This window comes from Varroa jacobsoni, unplaced genomic scaffold, assembly GCF_002532875.2.
Source record: "Varroa jacobsoni isolate VJ856 unplaced genomic scaffold, vjacob_1.0 scaffold_421, whole genome shotgun sequence".
NCBI classification, from domain to species: domain Eukaryota; kingdom Metazoa; phylum Arthropoda; class Arachnida; order Mesostigmata; family Varroidae; genus Varroa; species Varroa jacobsoni.
The window spans coordinates 160,069-174,931 of record NW_019213323.1 but is presented as its reverse complement, the minus strand read 5'-3'; the positions used below and the strand labels follow the sequence as shown (position 1 = coordinate 174,931).

At 41.8% G+C, this 14,863-nt stretch overlaps 1 long non-coding RNA gene across 19 annotated transcripts in view; it reads right to left on the bottom strand.

Annotated features, from left to right (window-relative positions):
- Nucleotides 1–1,068: 1,068 nt before the first annotated feature.
- The window catches only part of LOC111260280 (uncharacterized), a 76,078-nt gene continuing 62,283 nt past the window's right edge, over nucleotides 1,069–14,863 (bottom strand). For 16 of the 19 annotated variants that reach the window (XR_015310972.1, XR_015310973.1, XR_015310970.1 and 13 more), the window contains 2 exons: nucleotides 14,303–14,363; nucleotides 1,069–1,247 (listed from right to left, as the gene is read on the bottom strand). This is a non-coding gene — a long non-coding RNA (uncharacterized LOC111260280). Of the gene's footprint in view, nucleotides 1,248–10,699; nucleotides 10,773–14,302; nucleotides 14,364–14,817; nucleotides 14,858–14,863 lie in introns of those variants that run through there. The other 3 variants (XR_015310976.1, XR_015310979.1, XR_015310964.1) reach the window with 2 other exon arrangements.

Here is a 14,863-nt window from a genome sequence, read left to right as displayed (position 1 = left end):
AAGGGAAAACATTACTATATGCATCGGCTATGTCATTTGTGTTCGAACCTTCACTAGAAGATCAAGGTGTCTCCACATTTAGATTTAAACAGGTTATTACTGTCCTATCTCGTGCACTACCCCCCTCCACTTTTGTTCATTAGGTAGCAAACTTAATTCTCTGATTCAGGGTGGCGGAAAGAGCCAAGGAGCATTGGAATTTGCTGTGAACGAAACCTGGGTCGAAGACGAGTTTTTTAGATTTAGCCACAGAGAATGCAGCTTCTTCTTTCGAAATTTCGTCATACTCACGTTCTTGCAGATGAAGCAAAAAAATAAAATAAACTCCAAAAGAAAGCTTATTTTGAAAATCAATTTCTATAAAAACTGATTACGTTTCGTATTACCTATGACGCCAACACTTTCTACGACTAACTGAAACGTGCAAGGATACGTGCAATTAAAATTATCACATTAATGGAAGACACGCTATTGCACGTTTTCCGTTACACGGGTCGATGTTCGCTCGGTATAATCTATATCATAATTAATCTGATCAGATCAACACTGAAATCGTGTAAGAGAGTGTCTCATTAAAATTTTAAGTATACTCCTCTCTGAAAGACTCTTCTCTAAGTAATTTTATATGCCAAATACTATCGTCTATACATACAGCTCTGGAGCACATACACATGATCGAAGCGGGTAAACTGAAAAGAGTGTTTATGTGTCAATAAATGTCGATTATTTCCTGTCTCAGCTCAGAATTACTGATAAGTGGACAATTATCTATTACTATTGTTGATATTATGATTATTAAAAACACGCTTCCATAAATTACGTTGTAGAAAGCGTATTCAACTGTAGATATTTCGAGGCTTCGCTAAAACTCACTTACTCTATGTTAAATAATCTATCAGTTCTGTCAAAAACGATTCTGAGCTAGTAGAGCGTGACCGCTAGGTAAAAGAAACATTTCTCAAAAATCGGCGCTTTCAGTGTTGACCGTAGCATCGCCAAAATGAATCAAAATAAATATATTTTTATAATATATTCATAGTGTTATGCTTAAATAACGGCCAGCTTCGATTGGGGAATAGTATTGCTTTATTTTGGATGATAAATCACATGCTGTATACGTCGTATGAGACTTATGCAAAAGTTGAATAATAAGTTTTTCAAACTTCGAAAGGCGAACAGTTACAACGATGATTTGCGGAACGCGCGAACTGCCCTTCCGCTTTGCTCGTAGCCCCGCGCGACTCCTCCTATTAGAGAAAGAGAAAGAGATCCTCTGGTTACTCTGTCGCCATCGTCTTGCAAACTTTTTTTCATGATTTGGGGCAAGAAAGCCTGACATCAACTCTTGGTAGCGAACATAATTTTTAATAGCATCTATTTTCCACTCTTCAGTAACGCAAAGAAATGAAAATAGCACGGCCAACCTGTCGCCATAAGATGTTACTAGTATCAAGTCGGCTGAGCGTATCGCAGGAAGGTCACAGCTATATCATACAGTACAGAAGAAAAAGACGTATAGCTTAGCCGCTGATTCTACCTGTGTATGTGCTACCTTGGATGATCAGAACTGAAAAGAAACTTTGTTTTTGTCTTGGGTTGTCCTTTATCGAGCCGTGTAGCCAGCCACTAGATCCGCTGCCAAATATGGAACGTAACTTCAAAATTTCGCCTGTCTATATATATATGTATATGTATAGATTAATTCAGACGACGTAGATCTTCACACGGTAGTGGCGAGTGGGCTAAGATATACGCAAGGCCGTTTCGAATCGCTATGTGTAGTGCCAGTGCTCTTTTAAGAACCGAGGCTCTGGTGCGATGTTATTGTTCAAAGTTTATTATAAGATCTTTTCAGACGATGCTTATCCTAGACGTTGCGGGTGGAACTAGCTAGTGGTAGAAGAATCTGAGAACGATTGCAAGAAAAAAACAATGGGCCGATCTGCGGCCGACATTGTTTTCCTACACCTTCGATAACGTGCACATTTCTGCTGCTTGCGAAGCCCAAAATATGGTAACTGGTTAACACGGGCAAGAAACAAGCTAGTGAGGTACAAGATGCCGCTGTCCTGGGTTCTGTTCTAAACTTCATGACCTCCGCTTCGGTCAGTCATAAACCTGCCACTGCCGCGGAGAGTCGGGCTATAGCTTGCTGTATTCGGGGTCTCTTTCGATTAGTATGTCACAAAGTCGTCTGGATACAAGATGACTTCGACTGACTTCCTTGGCCCCATGTTTGATTAGGGAAACCCTTTACAAAAATGGAGAATAAGAGCAGGCTCAAGTTGTCTCCGTGAAATAAGCTAATTGCTTATGTCAAGACGGGAGTTCGGCTATTTTGTTACTAACACTTGTTCTGTTCTGTTACAAAATCGCAGCGAGAAGGTCGAGCACATTCATAGGAACACGCACTTCAACCAGCGCGAGGTTGTTCCTAGACGCTGACATCGAAGGCTGCTTTGGAGTCGATTAATGTCACGTACAGTGTATTGTGCGGCGTCGCCAGTGCTGTTTTTACGTGAGAGGATCGCGCACACCGTTTCTGTAGAGTATTCTTTTCGGAGCGTTTATTGCTCCGTTGGGATGGCATTTACGCCCTCTAAGTAACTGGCCAGTTTCGTAGTCAACAAGCAGATGAGCGGCTTATAACAAACGCTTTTCTCTGCCATGATGGTGGCGTTATTGGGTCATCTTTTCTTGCGATGGTTACTAACAGGGTAGTATGTTTCTACTGGATTGCGAATGTACCACCGTGTAGGCATTTATTAAATGGTGCCGTCCACCATGGTGCCATAACGACAGCGCATTTGAGGTGCCCGTCGCAGGCCCTATGGCGTCCGGTGACTTCCTTGCTGTGTAGGCTCCTAAAAACCTTGCATTTGTGCCAGCACTGTGAAGTTTCGTTGAAGGACGTCGCGCTGATTTCAGATCCTTTCTTCATATATGCGCCGAAATATAATATCACGCGTGTTATCGTATCCTTTTGCGCAAATATCTCCCAAAAGTGGTTTATGAGGGCCGAGGAGCTAATCCGGTAAACCACCGATCTGCTGTGATGCGTTACGTCCTGCATCGGCGATCAAACGGGTCTGCAGCCATTCAAAGCTATCGCTGCTTTTGTGACATACGTTTTTTGACAGATCGTTTTAAAAACAGAGGAAAAAAGGGTACACCGTAAGCCTAAAAGCCATCTTGGCTCTCCGTACAGGTCAATAACTCTAGCTAAGCTACGGCCTGTGCTTCCAGGGGGACAGAGAGCCTCTACTTTAGACTGGAAAATTTCAGCTAGATGCTGCATATTTGTTTTGCTATTCACCACGTCAGGTACAGGGAGAACTTCGTAGATGCGTTCCAGGATCTGGTTCTGGCCATCTAGACGTCACGACAGAGATTGGCGTTTGACAGTCTGTGCAAATGCCGCTTGAACAGTGAGGTTTATCGCTATCGGTATGTGAGCACGAATGCTCGCGCTGTCTGATAGTGCACTATCCCTGGCCTGAAATTTTCCCCTATGTTCGTCACAAATACATCGATAGCCGAACTTCCTGAGAAAGTCGATGTCGAGGAAGGATTGACCACCCAGTAACCAAAGTCCGCAAGCATGTCTAGAAGGGTGGTAGTGCGGCTCGAGATTGGCGTTCAAGTCGCTAGCAATAACCAAAGAAGAGGCAAAATGACAGCTTTTCCAGTCCACTTGCCTGTAGTTTATCCACTAGCATATACATTGATTTGGAATCACCCGCTCGAATACAGCCTGCTACAAAACTTAGTCGACGGCCACGCAAAATAATGACGTTATGAGTAAAGAAAACTGACATGCCTCAACTTAGGGCAGCTTGGCTCGCTGTTTTGCATCGCTGCACAATGCACAGAATGGAAACGTGCCAAGTTCATCTTCATATACGATTGAAAACGCCCAAACCCAAAGCCTATTGATCTAAGCAGTATATCGTGCTGCGAAAATCTGTCTCTAGGAAAGCAATATCGTGGCCGATATATTTCCGTTCCATACATCCTTACCCCTTTTCCAAAGTATCGCTTTTACTCCAAATCTCCGCAAACATCCTAAGATAAGGGGACAATGATAATCCGCGGTCATGAAGCCTATAGAATATGGTGTGCGCAAATCAGCATTCCTTTCAAGCACTTGCAGGACGGTTTTAACGATTTTAGCAATGCGTGGTCCAGCATTTTGTTTTGTTTGCTTGGTCCTTGTCCTGGTTAGCCTTATTAATTGATCTACACACACATCTAATCTTATCGACCGTCTCAATTCTTTTTGTTGAGCATTTGTCTATATACGAGGCGGGTTCAACCCCGCCAAATGTAACTTATGATATTTTTTCGAACGAAGTTTTCGTTTAATCTTGAACTTGGGCGAACCTCTCAGTTCTTTTCTTTAATTTGATGTTGAGATATCGCTTTTCATTACTTGTAATAATTCTGTAAAGAAATCTGTTATTATCATTGCGTGTTGCTTGGTAAAAACGTAATAAGAAATCGTCTCCACTCAAGTGACGGAGCAGTCAGATTCCTAATTTTTTTGGTAAACACCGCCAAATGAAAACGGCTAATGACGACCGCATAGAAGCAGCTTGTATCCTAGATGTTCCTTTAAAGGCGTCTTCCAATGGTTCCCTGTCAACCTCAGACTGATTTCGTCGATCGAAAGGAGCTGTATCCTAGAAAGCTAAGATGTTATTTTTGGTTTCAACAAACCACTTCTAAGTAGTCCTTTTAGGGACGAAATTCATGCCGTGCACAACATAAATATCTCGCTACTTCGGTAGCTCTTTGACTCTGGAAAGGTTGAAGTAAAGTAGCCGTCAAAAGTGTGCCTTTTTCAAATTTGAAAGATCTACCTTTTAATACAACCTGCAGTAAACGCGCATAGTACTAATATAAGTTATATCAAACACTGTGCCCTTTTGTGGTTATAAGTAACATAGCTTCCTTGCCCTTTCACTTTGATTGCCATGAATCGGCCTCGCACCGTGATGATGTGATGAAATCGGCTGTTCACTCGGCCTGTTGTACAGATCAGTCCTTTTTTTTGAAGACGAATAGCGCCACCACCAGCATCATCACTGAGCACCATCTATATATACCCCATTGCATATGTTCTTTCTCTTCTCCTATATATATACACGTATGGGCCGTACTACAAAGAGATAGATTAGCTACCCTATGGCCTTGTCGTCTGCTAGCTCTCTCGCTTGCGTGCTCGTTCTTAATCTGTGCACTTGCCTTCGCCTGCACCTTCGTTTGGATCCGATTGTACAAAGCAAACTAGAACAGTGTGGGCATTCGAGAGGGTGCCAGCCGCGGCGGCGACTGCAAAGACGAACCACATATATCCACAGATATGTGAACGTACAGTGAAGGACTCTATAGCAGCGAAAACCGCGGAGGAATAGATGGAACGATGAACAGCAGAACGTCAGATGCTTTCTGTCCTCTTTCTTTCTGTCTACGCTCTGCGTTACTCTTTGTCGTTATTTTTTGGCACATAACAACTACAAAAAACGAAAAAGACTTTTTACGACTAACGCTGCAATATCGATAGCATCTAAATGCCGTGAGTCCTATGTAAAACCGGAACTGCCAATACGTCGGCCGGCCTACAACTGCCGATACTAGAGTTGTGTACTATAAGTCGTATTGCTTCTGCTGATCATTTTGTACGGCCGCTTTCTCCTATCATGTTATATTGCTACATCACATACAAACAATGATGCATAAATCTGAACAGAGGGAGAATACAACCGCTGGCGCTTTCGGCATCGGACTACTGTTTTGTTGTTATTATTGTTTACTTTGCGTACACGGTGTGTCTGCCTAGACAGTATAGACAGTGTAGTGCCCGTAGCGCAGAGCAGTGTACATTATTTTGCTCAAATTTCCTGCTTGAGAACCTATTCGGCACACACGGCCCGTGGGCTTCAGCATATCATCCTCCTCCTTATATTTACTTCAGATTGACTAAAAGAGAGCCTTACACTGCGTCTGCCTATAACTAGGTCTTAAAAGCAGTATTGCTAAATAAAAGAAGATGTAACTCATTCAGGCACGACGCGCCATCGTAGCGCTAATGGTTCCATATCGTAGCGGGGGTATCGATCATTTGTGTTAAGCTTATATTCATCAAACATTTGTCTATCGAATAAAAAAACGGTAATGAAGATACTGTGTGATTACTCATAAATAGGATACATATTTCGCAATGAACGAAGGCCGAATTATGCAAAAAAAGTACGTAGCACAATGACACGAAATACTTTTCGTAAAGCCGATATTTCGAGACACGCATGCCAGGCAAAATGTGGCAACAAAATGTTACTTCCGATGTGCGATTCCTTCTATGAGTTTACGTTTAGTGGTCTAAAAGATTTGCCGCCTAATCAAAACGTCTTTAAGGCTGACTGCACCACTTTTTAGTCGTTCCGGTAATGCTTTAGCCCTTTGATGGTCTTTTGAGTCCAGGAGAACATTATAACAAAATCTCCTGAGATTAATAAATGTCTACATGCTTAGGCGTAGGCCAATGATCCTGTGATCGCGTCACATTAGCCAAAGATTTGTCGAGGACTCGATTTTGGCAAAAGAGCAAAGAGCAGAGTAAAAGAGTACGAACAAAGAAGGGCAACTGCCGTCTGCTTTGTTGAAAGGTAACAGAAACAGCATGTAGACGACGACCGGCGGCCGACAGATTCAAAACACGAGATAATGTTCTATAGAATACAGAACTTGTTGATTTAAAGCAAGCGCGTGTGACGGCCAGTAGCACATGAGGAACAAGCTAGCTCATATCCATATACACGACGGATGGCCGTATAAGGCCCACAGGCAAAGGGAATTAAAAGCTCTCTTTTCTTTTTCTAATAGCACCACGTCCTGAAGCGATGTGCGGCATTAGTGCCGCTACCTCTAACTTTTGCTAAATACCAGAATCTTGTTGAAAAATCTATGCCTGATGTGCGTTAAGCCAACCAGCCTTTGAACTAACCATAACTGCTGCATAGATCCACCTATACGACTGATAAATAGCTCCGCGGTAAGCTTAGTGTAAATCGTACTAGCTTTCTCAAAAAGCCACCGTCAACATTTCATGTAAGGCTACATGAAAGCTTCAAAAGTTTCATGCTAAGCTAGGACGATCAAACACTATTCAGCATTATCCGGTTACGTAAGCTCGCTAATACCTATAACAGATCAATAGCGTGTGTTAGGGATCAGGACAGACCATCCTCCATGTGACGTATAATATAATCGACACACTTCCATGCTGTGCTATTTTTCTTCCCGAAAAGTATGTATTTCTTATCCCACAAAAATTAACACAGTTTTAGTCGGACCAAAAATACGTTATTTTACTGCCTATTAGAGTGAAGAATCGATAAAACGGAGCTAGCCGTATGTAAAATAACTTTGGCCAGACTTGGGCTTGAATATTTATCATACGCTTCTTCTAGGTGTCTTCAAAAACCGAATTTTTCCGAACTTCATTTATCGCTTTGCTCTATCTACTACTTGTAGTTTTCGTCCGGCCTTCGTGATCTTTTTATTGTTTCTTGTCATGCAGCTCCTCGACGGGTGGTTGACAAACATTCAGCTAAGCGGTTGAATGTTTGGTGGTAGACAACTGAATGGTTAACGTAGAAAAGCGAAAGTTAGCTCAAGCTGACAGATATCGCCCATCCACGACCCCGATTTTTTTCGTTCTCCCTCGGCGAACAGTACAACCATCCTTGTCTGTCCCTACATTTATAGTTCTTGCTATTTCTTTAACGTTTTTTTGTTCTGCCCCTTCGTCTTCTAATTCACATCTCGCCCATTTTCATGTACTTGAGTTTTACCCGCTAGCTTTATTTCTTCGCTAACCCCGAAGGTCAAGTCTCTTAGAGGAAGGTAACGTCGAGATTGCTATTTCCTTTTGTTAATCTAGTGGGCTGCACGGCGATAAAAGAGCTCGCTAGCGATCGATCTACTGTTGAGGCCCCCGGTAGGATAGGCCAAATGGACCGCCCGTCCGCTTGATTTTTTCTCGTAACTTGAAAAAGATGCTGCAGTGAATAGGATTGATTGGCCTTCCATAGGATACGCAGCTAGCTATTTCGACTTACTTCAAATCTTCGGAGATACAAGGTCTTCAAAGACACGAGGTTTTCGAAAAGAATGGTCGGTCGGCTTTGCTAATACGGTTTTATTCCAACGAAAGCTACCGCCGCTGAGCATCAGCATGCTCAGGCTCTCTTCTCTTTTAAGTTTCATTGCCTTCTCTACAGTGTGGGGGTGACCCGACACTCAAAACAACCTTTTCGACTCCTTGCCTTTTTTACACACTTTATGCGGTCTTCTTTTTTGGCAAATCCCGTTGTACTTCTGTATTCTATCACCTTCCTTCTCCTTTCACAATCTGGTGTGTTTTGAGCTTTGAAGGAATGAAAGAGATTCTTCAATGAGAATCTCCGGGAAAAGGCGAACGACGAAGTCGATAGCTTCAAAGGTGCCAACCAAACGTTCAAGGGGCCTTATTACAGATAAAAGAGCTGTCATCCGTCCTTCTCCACTTAACAATAAAGAAGAATCCCTTTCTTCTTTCACTTTACTTCTCTTTCACTCACATTCTTCAGTCTTCTCGGTCATAGAGGCCGCTCGAATACCTCTAACGCGGGTTCCTGCAACATCCGGTTGCAACTTTTCTTCTTCTTCCTATTATTATTACTATTACCGTTATTATTGTTATACACGACCAGTTTGCCTTCTTCTTCACCTACCGAAAAAGGGACACTCATACACAGTTACTCAAAATAGACCTATCGTGTCCCGTATGCTGTTAGCATCCCATCTTATCCCATTTCGCGGATCGAACAAAACTTGATCAGATCAACAAAAAGATGGAATCGACTGAAGCAACCGTTTTATGAGCAGCACATATCGTCTGATCGCTGCTCGCAGGTGGCACGAAAAGGAAACTAGGTAGAAGGAAAAAGCGAGGGCAAGAAGAAGACGACAGCACACCAACCAAATCGGCGGCTTCCACTCATACATCGTTCAGAAATGAAGACATCGTAGTCATGGAAGATGGGTAGCTGAAGAGGTGGCTGACAAAAACACCTGACGCAACGTAGCGGTGCGGGTTGCAGCGCTATTGTTGGAGTACTCTCCTACAGATTCGACTCACCGGTCACCTTTCTGCCAAACGATATGGTAATCTGATGATTAGAAATGCAAGAAGTCAAAAGTAAATGAAAATAAAGTGAGCAAAGGCGCGCTTGTACGGGACATGACCGACCGACTAAACGGTAGATGCAACCGTAATTCTTGAAATGAGACAGCGGCTGGGAGGTTGCAAACGTGGGCGACCTGAGCGCCCGTCTGTCTTATTATGTACAGCGTGATAACGGACCTTTACGTTGTGTTTATTATTGTTAGCAGCTACGTGAAGAACGACTACGGATAGGCGGATGGGCTGGAAGACAAGCCGGATCCTTTTTTCTGTACCCCTGTAGAGTTAGTGTTGCTTTGAGAATGTTAGTGAGGAAGTTGGTTGGGCTGGGGTTTAGTGGCTTCCCTCTGAGCCATAAACGACTGCTCTTTTCATGAGAGACGGCCTGTTCTAAGGTGCGAGCGGGCCGAGAGCCGAAGGACGTGGAAGAGAACGAAGGATACCGTAGGCGTGCACAGAGAAATAGAACTTGGGACACAACTAGGGAGAAACAAGATGCGGGTGTAGCTGAGTCGAACGAGAGTCGTCCGCAAATGGAAGCGAAAAAGGAGGAGGGTAGTCGTAAATGCAGGAAACGACGGGAGGAGAACAGCAAAAAAAAAAAAGAGGGAAGCTATGTTTTTTTAGGGGGAGGCAAATAAATGGTGGTCAGGCAAGTAAGCAGGCAGACGCTACCTTTTCTTACCCCGCTACTGTTGTATGCTCAGGCCTAATTCAAATTATTTATTTGTATCACTTATATGATGCATACACATAAGCAGTACCACTGCATAATAAAATGCTTCTAAAAACGAATACTGTATCACGTTAGGAAATACTGCGCTATCTTGTCTACCTTTTTGTTCTGCGCTGACCAATTTTACGGCCATTCTCGGTCAGATAAGCTAGTAGTAATAAGCGGTTAGTAAGAAATCAACAGATCATGGGTGAAATGGTTATCACTAAGACTGAAATATCACTCTTATATCAGCAATAGGAGAAACTTAACGTAATGACAAATTGTTAAGTAAAACTTCCACAAAGCCTTTAGGCGCAATACAAAGAATGTCATAAGTAGATCCATACAGACCTTGGATAGATCATAAATCAAAATAGTCGGCTGAATAATGCAACAAGGAAAGTATTATGAAGCGGTTTCGCCACATGGTAAGCGCAACGTAAGCAAGACAATGTATATAATAAGAATAGTCCTTAACTACCTCACATAATCTAGGTACATGCCTTATATCAAGAGAGGCAAACTTGCATCTTCACAAGTACGTAATTACTGTTTAAGAAGTGTCAGGCCCTTACGCAATATGGGATATGACAATCATAGATATGATCTATAGTAAATAAAATTTTCTCGAAATATACTATAAATGCATTATAATTTTGTTACTATACCTTTCCTTCTACACAAGTGATAAAATATTGTAATTATATAAACTATAAATAGAATATTATGAATAAACATTTGTTGAAACATACCGTGATTTTTTCCACTCACAGTCCTAAGCGGATATTTTTGATTGAATGGTTTTATCGGTTTTACCGGATCGGGCTTTCGAGTATGCGAGTAGATGTAAAAAAAAAAAAAAAAAAACTAGGTTTGACATAATCACCAAATATACACAATCTAAAACAAGCAATTAGCATATAGCTGGAACTTGACTATACCAATTATCTCATCACTAAGTAACAATTAAGAGGCCGCAGCTAGCTGACAATTATATGTCGAAGTATATATGAACTTGAAGACACTTGAACAAAGCTTCATAATTATGATAATACATTGTATCGAAAATGGAGAAATAGGCTTGACACTCTAGCTAGCGAAGCTGTCTGGCTTTCTATGCTAGAAACATATAAAAAGTGCGGGAAGCGAAAACGGAAGAAATATTGCCCGAGCTGCCCTGCGCTTAGCCGTCCTCGTGGCATTTTTGCCCGCAGGAAACTTTCTCTGTCTCTTCCTTTGTAGCATATTACGTGGACCTCATGCAGGCCCACGGAAATGGCAGACGCATGTGCCAAAGTGGAGACGACACGTCACTTTGTGTGAGGACGTCTATGTGCAAACGCAGGATAGTCTATTTCATTGTTGTTACCAGCAAGATAAAAACCTAAAGAAATAGTATTTCAAGTAGATCTGTGTGTCCTTTGTTGTACCTGCGTGGCAAACAAAGATCTAGATTATGTTTGCCATCTACGAAGAACTGAATTGCGTATTATTCTTGTTATAACGAAATCATTAATTTTACAAAAATAAAGCATGCTTTGTATTTGGGACAATAGCGCGCAACTGTACATTGCGATGCTTACTGAAAGCAACGCCCTATAAGACAACAAACATTTTACTAAAATGCTACACGATAGCATTCTAAAACAACACACGCAGCTTCAAATATTAGTTGTTCAATATAGTGATGGCCTACTAACCTACTAGGCCGGCATGAGAAGCATCCTTATGCATCGTTTTTTGTCGAGTTTTTATTTTCGTTTCGACTTACCTCAAACGTTTTCTAATTCATCTATGCATCGCAATCCTTACGTTACCGTCAACGTAACTCATATACCATTTACATTAAAGTTAGGCAAGCCGTTTTCTTAAATTTGACGAAGGATCAAAGAGCGCATAGTCTAGCGCAGAGTCTTTGCCAGTCCTTGCGAGCACCACTGATCATATTATCTTCAGCATCATATTAGGTGGCGGTGCGTAAGGATTACATATCAGCGTTCACTAGAAACGATGGTCCATGCTGTACGTGCCTTTCGGAATCGGCATTATTTAAAGGACGAGACGAAGTCCTAGCACGTTTTCAATTCATCCATCTATTCAAATAGACTCGTACATCGGCAAGGTAGCAGCTTACCCCGACCATTCTACTACGACTGCGCGAGAAAGGTTATGCTAATGCAGACCAGAAACAAAGCTGGATTCGCTCAGAAGTAGAACGTTGCTTGCCCTCTTCTTATTTGCCATCTCTTTCCTTGTGTCATAATCGAAGACTCAGTAACGGTATCTGCACGTAAATAATAACCCAATCAACGCTGACACTTCGAAGTCGTAGGCTTCGTTGGTTAATAGTTATTCCAAGTTGGAAAGATTCGGACGGCGTCGTTGGGAGGCAATGAATGTAAGCACCCCTCCGTAACTAGTATGCATCTATATGTACATACATATGTTCCGTATAGAAAATAAAAGCATAGACGCAACAGTCTACAGCTCCAGCGTTGGTCAATGTGTGAAACAAATCGAATGCCAATCCGAATAGTGTTGAATGGATTAAAAGAGTGAAGGAGGCTGTATGGGCCTGATTGAATTACACATTATACCTTGTCCGTTTTTATAGAAGTAGCACTTCAGAAGTTCACCGATACCGATATTCGCTTCGCCGTGTGTATTATGTATTTAGGTCGTCAGGTTATTGCAGGGCACGGATGACCTCGATTGGCCATGTGGAATGAACGTCTGCTTAGTCACTTCTCTATTTGGACATAGTTGCTATGTATCAGCAAGCTACAGTGACGACTGTGAAGTATTTTCAAATCACTATATCACCCATCATCGTCATAGATCTCTTCAACTGTAGTACAACTATCACTTAGTTCGAATATAAATAGATGTACTTAAGTTAATTATCATGAAGGTAGGCTAATAACTATAATGAACTAGAGGAAAATACGTTTCTTTTCCACAGTATATTTTTAGTTAAATGAGTGATTAATTAGTTATTGATCTGAGAAGGCAGTAGAAAAATGGTTGATCCTCATAATCCAGAAGGATAGGGAAAGTTTGTCTGTAATTAGCAGCGTCTCTGCCGATTTACGATCGTCATAGTAATTGACTAAGTCAAATAAAGATTAGAAAGTAGTTTTTCACGGCTGTATACATGGGTATAATTGTTTGTTGAAGTTTATATAGTTTTGTTTGTCTAACTCTAATCAAAGGACGATGACGAAATAGCCAATTGGCCTTTCGAAATCTTCATGCATTTATCAGGCACGTGGTGATGTGGATGGCTACTTGCGTAGGTAGAGATATCTGTTTTGTTTTGTTTGCACCCGGTTCGAGGTTGTTGTCATTGAGCCTCATTCAATTGTCACCTCTCTGAGCGTCGCGCTGTTTTCGACTAGTTGTCCTGGTTTTCCTGCTGGACTGCCTAGGACTCTGCTGTGACACCAGCCTGTCGCCGCATCAGCAACACGGACAGCAATGGAGACAATTTTATTGTAACAGAAACGCACCACAATTGACTTTGATAAAAAAAAATATACACTTTTCACATTCACTAGCTGCCTTTATGGGTGTCGCCTGTCTGGGCATATAGGCACAAACTCATTTGCTCGCTATTGCCTTCGTAAGGCTGGAAACGGATGGAATAAACTAACGATGAAAGGAAGACAACCAGACGCATGGCGCCGTCTTTCCACAATGCCAGCAGCAGAAATAGCCGCATTTGGTCTGGTCGTGTCAGTCGTCTACAGAATTCAACTAGAATCTGCCACATTTCCGGTCCAGCCAAACTTTGACTCTGGAGCAGTTATCAGCTAATGCCGTTTTGTCAGCTCTGTCGTTTAAGCTATACAAATCTCTTGTGCTTGCAGAAATTCTCAAAAAAGAGGAACAACAAAAATATCTCGTCCTATTTTCCTGTTTGATAATGATTGGCTTGACCTCCATGACCGTTATTCCACCCGACTTTGAATTTTCTTCCTTTGAGGCACTGCGGTGACATTCTGACTGTACAAGTAACTCATATGAATAAAAGACATTATTCTTTTTATATATCCCGATTGCATCGACAAGACGAGAAGCTCAAAGTCAAACGAGGATTCTCGAAAGCTCAAAAGCCTTGAAATTGCCATAGGAGTTGAGCATTGCGTCATCGTTGTCGTTCCATATAGAGGGCTTATCCAACTGGGTAGCCCATAACCGATCCAAGATATGTTCATAATTATGGCAGAATAGAAGAAAGCATGACTACAGCGGTAAATGTACTAAGAAATATCGTTCACGCTCTAGCCAATGAATTTTCAATGTCGACGTTCCACAAGTTCCGGTAGTGCGCGCTTGCTGGACTTATAACTTACTTTCAATGGTTTTTAAAGCCTCGTTGGCTGGCGACCGGACAAACGAGCAAGGCGGATGAATCTGAAAAAAAAGCGATTCCATTTTTATGTCCGGCTAAACGTTGTTTCAGATAGAACCTCGGACGCAAAACAGATTGCGTCTGTCTCAGTTTGCATCTCGAAGTTAACACGTATCCTAAGGATTTGTAAGTATGTACGTCAACATTGAACTATAACTGAGCGATGACTCTGTAATCAATGATGTAATTATTTCACGGTCATAATGTAATTATCAATACTGTTTTTATTGTTCTCGTTCAACATCAGATAAACCGCTATTTGTTGAGTGACAAGGATTTTAATATCTTGCAAATTTACTGCGCAGGCTTCGTAAAGTGTCATTTTTGGAGAGAAGTACGTATATATATATATATATATATATATAAGTTGAGGGTAAAAAGCAAAAAAAAAGTGATTGGGAGGAACGCAACATTTAAAAGGGTCTAAGATTACCACTGCAGTAGCGTGCTTCGAACCTGCCTAAACCATGAACGGAGACGGGGTGCTTTCATAGTTGACTTC